Raw genomic sequence first — 6,301 nt, forward strand, 5'->3', positions numbered from 1 at the left:
AAGGTAAGCATAATAATATATATATATTTGTGTATTTATTCTAGAAATTGCTAACTAGGGATGAGGTTCAAAAAAGCATTTTTCAACTTTTCTTCTAAAAAATTGCAGGTGAAAAAATATTATTATATACATGCAAAGCACATATGACAGTGTATGAGAAGTTAAAATTATACAGTCTATTCACAGTAAATGCAAACAAAAGGTTTTCTACTCTTGTGCTAATGTTACTATTAACCTGCAGTAGACTTTGGTGTTTCATAAAGCAACAGGTGCTTTTCAGGAGCTTGACTCCTATACTGGCTCAGAGCTTGTCAGTGTAATTGACTACCTGGTAAACAATCCAAGTGCTTTATTTACAGTAGGTGACCATTTTAATAGTCTAAACATGCATTTTGCAAATAGGGATTTTGGATAATATTTATGGTCATTTCTACACAGGGACACAAGGAAATTGAGGCAAATGAACCGAAGATGTGTTAAGTCAAATGTGTTAATACTATTAAACATCTTGTGGATGTTGTTGTTTGGCTTTGAATGGCCTTTGCAGCTCCATGATTCCTGTCCAAGAACATGCTTTGTGAGAGCAGTAAAGCTCTTGCCATCAAGCAGTTTACAGAGCTGCAGGATTTACCAGCTGAGATGCAGCAGCTAACTTCTTGTATGGTCTTGGTGTGCTTCCTTACAAAGAAAAGGCTGTTTTAAATTACTCCTGTTGATCAGTTTAAGCTTCCCCTGTTTTGCTTTGCTCTGAAAAGGACAGATATCTCAGGTGGGATGTCTCCAGTTAAGTTCTTACATTTTATGTCTGCTTTGCAAGAATGCATCTTGATACTCAGTCCTTGATTAAGTATTTTTGCGTGCAGATACGTTCCATTTAATTTCAAAGACCTCTGTATTCAAATCAGCCTCCAATATGATCTAATCAAGCAATACTTGATTTTTTTGGGAGCAGGGGTGCATGTTCATCAGTGTCTCTGCAGGCTTTTTTCCTGATTTCTAATGTTATGTGCTTGTATGTATCAACTCCTTTCCTAGTGGTTCCTTGTATTGGATTTGACTTACTCAAGTATTAAAGCATGTGTGTGTTGGGAAGTGTAAGTTTGGTCTGAAATTTTAAATGTTCTGCTGGTTTGGAGTCTCATAAGTTATTTCCTTACTACAGGATTAACAGGCTCAGGGAGTTCTGCAATTCTGTGTATGTTCAAATTCACCACGAGGTCAAAGCCTTTAGACTGGGCAATGCTTCTTGAAAAGCCACTGACTGAAATTAAGTACTACATGGAATAATAATGAACACTTTCTATGTATGCCTGAATGTGATTGGTTTTTAATTGCCTAATTGTAGAGATATTTAACATTTTCATAGATTCTTTGTGGCTTATATAGTGATCTGATTTAGTGTGCAAGCTAAAGATTTATAGTCATATATTAGTAGATATAGGAGTTTAGTGACATCAGCAAATACTAAATGGCCAATTTACAAACTCCCTCCATATACAGTGGAGATAGAAATCCACAGAATAAATATACTTTTTTGACCTACTTTTGAGTTTCTTATCTGTGTTGTATTCAGTAATACATCTTGACTGAAACTCTTCCAAGTGTCTCAGAGAAGCTTCAAGTAATTACAACAGAGAAAGACAATTAACCTAATGCAAAAATACTTCCCACTTCCTGCCCCCAGGTCCTGAACTTGCAGTTATTTTCATATAATTGGACCTTGTACTTGGGGAAAATTCAGTAGGACTCATTGTAAGATTGCCTTGTGAACCTTTTTGTTCTCTGTTCCACATAAAATGCAGTGGCATTACAGAAAGACAGTGTGTATTCAACACTGGCACTCATGATTTTAAAGATCATTAGGATTGTAGTGAGAGTTTTATCCCACTGCAAAGGGAAGAATCCAAAATGACATAGGTTTATGCTACATTACTGGGCCTGAAAATTCTGTTGTCATGGCACGTGATTTGTTTTAGAATCTGTTCAGTCTACTGAAAACATGATCATCTTTCTCTTAGTCTCCTCTTTAGCTAGATTCCTAGCTCTTAAATATCAACCTGTGAATCTTTTATCCATAGGGAAAACCCCTGTGCTGTGCCTTGCTCTCCTGTAGGTGTCAAGTGTTAGTGGCATTTTGCCCCATACCACAGGTGGCATTCATATTCAGTTAGGAATGAGAGGTTCATAAATCCTGTCCTAAAGGAGCTTGGCTATAAATATGAGTTCTGTTAAAATGTTTCAAAATTATTCCTATTGAAGGCATTATATGCAATAAAATATCATGTATTCGGTGTACTTATAAAAGGCAACAGTTGATTAATAAAAATTTCAATGTTTTTTGAAATTACGAGCTGTTGGGGTTCTGCTGTCTTGAAGCTGCTGGAGGATGAGAAGCAAAAATTATGGGCTATTAAGTTTGCTACAAATGTCCTAAAATGCCAGGGGTGAAATTAAATTCCTGGTTTGGTTTTGGGCCTTGTGTATAGAAAAACGTCCCTGATGCCAGGCAACAATATTTTCCATGTGAGTTCTCCACTGTTGCATGCTGTGTCAGCTCTGCCAACTCAATGGTAAAGTGTGTGCAAACTGGTGCTGAAAGAGGGGCAATAGCCTCAGCAATGTCCCACTGTGCAAAGCATGCTGCGCTCGGGAAACATTGCCTCCTGAGACAAAATTTCTGCCTTCATCACAGTTCCCCTTGCAAGGCAGTTAGCCAAGCCTAGACTCACATTTTTCACTCATACTGTATTTGATTTACATCAGCTGAAGGAAACGGTAATGTGCAACAGTGACTCTGGAATTTAAACAGAAACCCACAAGGGATCTCCATGCTGAAGGCCAACTTCCAAATATGGGAGAAGACAAGCAGCAGTAGTAGCCTGGGAAGACATCCTCAGCACAGCAAGGGACAAAAGAGTTGGAAGTATGTGAGCTTTTTGGAATTTGTTCAGAAAGGTAACTGCTGTCATGTTTTAGTCAGAGTGATGGAATGAAATACAAATACTGTGAATGCAGAAAGAAGCACGGTTTATGTTAACTGTCTAGGGCCTGAACAACATAAGTGCAGCTATTTTTTTCAATTCTATTTTTAAGTATGTAATAGTGCACTTGCTCAAGATCCAAATGTGTATCTAAACTCTGCCAATATCAATCTGTTAGGATCACAGTTTAATCAGGAAAACCCGTAAGAAAAACATTTGTGAGGAAATTAGTGGGGCTCAGTGCCAGGTCTGGTTGAAAATCTGCCAGAACATTTTCTCTCAATAAAAAGAAATTCACCAATATTTAGACCCCACATTCTGCAAATTCTGATTCAAAGGCTTGAGAAGAGCTTTTACTATACATACAGCCCAAAAAATATAAAGGCCTAACAGATTCTGTTTGCTGGGAGGCTCACTTGTATTTAGCTGTTGCAGGTTTTTGAAGTTTGTGATTTCTATGAGCAGCACTAGCTGCATGTCAGCCAGGCACATAGAGAAGCAGTGACCTACAGGCCAAAAGAGTACAGAGCCAAAGCAGCAAGGGCAACTGACAGAGTAGGGGAGTGCAATGTCCTTCACATTTCTACTGGGCCACTGTTCACAGAATTCTCTCTAAGTGGTACCCTTGTTCACTGCGTTATAGACTAGTTTAGAACCTTTTGTTAGCATGAGGATAAATCTGGCTTTTAGAAACAAACAAGGGGAATTAAGCCAAATTGAAATGCCATTAGAAAAGCCTACCTCTTAGGGATGTGGGCTTCTTATGAGGGAAAATAATTTGTAGGCTATTTTTCCTACTGATTGTGAAAGAGCTGTGAGTTTTCTAGCATGCCTCAGGAAAGAATGGCTGTGAAAGAGACAGGCTGCTTGTTGTCCTGGGACACTGTCAAGGTGAAGGTGGAGCAATAGATTCTATTTTTCTTTTTAAACTCCATAAAAGAAATGTCCTATGTTCTGTCAGAAAATGAGAATTGATTGCAATGTGTTTCAAACTTCTTGAACTGACTCTGCTATCTAAACAATGAGTGAATTTGAGTTTCTTTAAGGTCATATGGTGGTCCATATGAAAGTATATTATTTACATGTCATTAGGTAAAACCATCAACACTTTTCAGGTTGATGAAAAGTGCAAGTTGTAGTGGAAAGAGCTCCTAAATTTCAAGTCACAAGTCTCTCAAATTAGGATCGTATGTTAAAGTTAAGTGATTCTGCTACTGTACCATCAGTGAAAGATTTAGCAGGAGTGCTACTAAATGACACCCTTATCTTTCAGAGATGTTCAAAATAGGAATGTAGCCACTTGGATAAAGTTATTTCTGCCTAACTGAAGAGATTTTGGACATTATTACAGAATGTCTTCTTACAGATGTGGCTTCTGTTTGGCAGATGTATTTTATGCCTTATTTTATGCCTCAGAAGTCTTAAACCCTAATGCCTGATATGTTTCTGCTTTTCAGCCTCCATTCCTGTACATGATCATGGAGTCCAAACATTATTTTGCAATGTTAAAGATTCCTTCTCCAGTACATGCTAAAAACTGTTCAGACTTTAGTTGAAGAATTAAAAAAAGAAGTGCTACATATAGCTGCAAATTACAAAATAAGGGGTTCTGAATGTTAAGTGCTTATAACTTCAGTAGAGGTATATTTTCACTATATCATCATCAAAGAAGTTATTGATTCCAAAAGCTTTTATGAAAAAAAATTAAAAAGTCATTTGTACAAATTCACAAATAGACCTATCAGGATCTATTAAATACCTAGACACACTCTTTTTAGTTCAAATCCCCAGCTTTAGATTTTTCAGCTGAACACATGTACTTTGGGAATTGTTATTTTATTCTTTCCCCCTCTTTTGTATTCCTTCATACACATTTACTGTTGACCACCATCAGATTCAGGATACTGTGCTAGATGATACACATGGCCTGACTGGGAATCTTCATGTTGTTCCTGGGAAATGGTTCTACCCTAGCACCACTACTCATGAAAGAAGCACCAAAATTTGTGTCAGGGTAATAAGAAACTTCAGGGTGATACTGTGTGATATGAAAGTAACTTGTTATCTGCTGTTCCCATTACATCCTCTTTTCTGTGACTGAGCTCTTCCTCTCCTAGAGTTGTCTCGTCTCTGTTGCAACAGATATATATTGTATAAACACAGTACTGTTCCCATTTGATAATTAGTGATAATGTGAGGAAAAGCAATGCATGCTGTGTCATCATATCCTGGCACTATGGACAACCATGGGCACAGTGATATGAGAAGTAGAGCTGTGGATCAGGTCATGGAGTGGGCTTGCATCTAGTCATGTGGCAGGGACTATGTGCTGAACAAACTTTTAAATGCCATGCATGCTTTTATCATGCAAAACATGAGCTGTAAGAAAAGAAATGTACATATATTAAATATATGCACATTATATATTAAATATATGTACATAAATACTTATATTAATGTATGTACTCCCATGCACCTGACTGACATGCTTATCATAAAGTGGGTAAGGTTGGGAAGGAATCACAGGTGAGGTCATCTGGTTCAACCTCGCTGCTCAAGCAGGGCACATTGCACAGGATTGCATCCAAATAGTTCTTAAATATTTCCAGTGAGGGAGACTCCACAGCCTCGCTCTGCAATCTGTTCCAGTGCTTGGCCACCCGCACAGTAAAGTTCTTCCTCATGTTTAGGTAGAGCTTCCTGTGTATCAATTTCTGCCTGTTGCTTCTTGTCCTGTTGCCCAGCACCACCGAGCAGAGCCTGGATCCATCCTTTCAACACCCACCATTCAGACACTTACAGATGTGGATGAGATCCCCACTCCGTGGTCTCTTCTCGAGGCTGATCAGGCCCAGCTCCCTCAGCCTTTCCCCTTAAGAGAGATGATCCAGTCCCTTAATCATCTTTGTCACCTTCTGCTGGACCTGTGCTGGGAACTCTGTGTCTCTCATGTGTCAGGGAGCCCAGAACAGGACACAATGCTTCAGACACCCCTCATTAGGACTGAGTAGAGGGGCAGGATCACCTCCCTCAGCCTGCTGGCAATGCTCTTCCCAAGGCACCTCATGCTACCTTTGGCTTTCTTGTCCACAAGGGCACAATGCTGGCTCATGAACAGTTTGTTGTCCACCATGACCTCTGAAATCCTTCCCTGCAGAGTTACTTTCCAGCAGATTAACCCCCCAGGTTACAGTATTTATGTCACTCTCTGTGAAATATTTTCCTTGCATCTCCTTTATGTAAGATGGGAGTGAGCTTGTGGCATCTCTCTCCTAAAAAAGAAGCCTGGAAACAACTTCCCTTGGCTTCATGTAAGCCTA

This window comes from Onychostruthus taczanowskii, unplaced genomic scaffold, assembly GCF_017590055.1.
Source record: "Onychostruthus taczanowskii isolate IOZ18803 unplaced genomic scaffold, ASM1759005v1 scaffold22, whole genome shotgun sequence".
Taxonomy (NCBI): Eukaryota; Metazoa; Chordata; class Aves; order Passeriformes; family Passeridae; genus Onychostruthus; species Onychostruthus taczanowskii.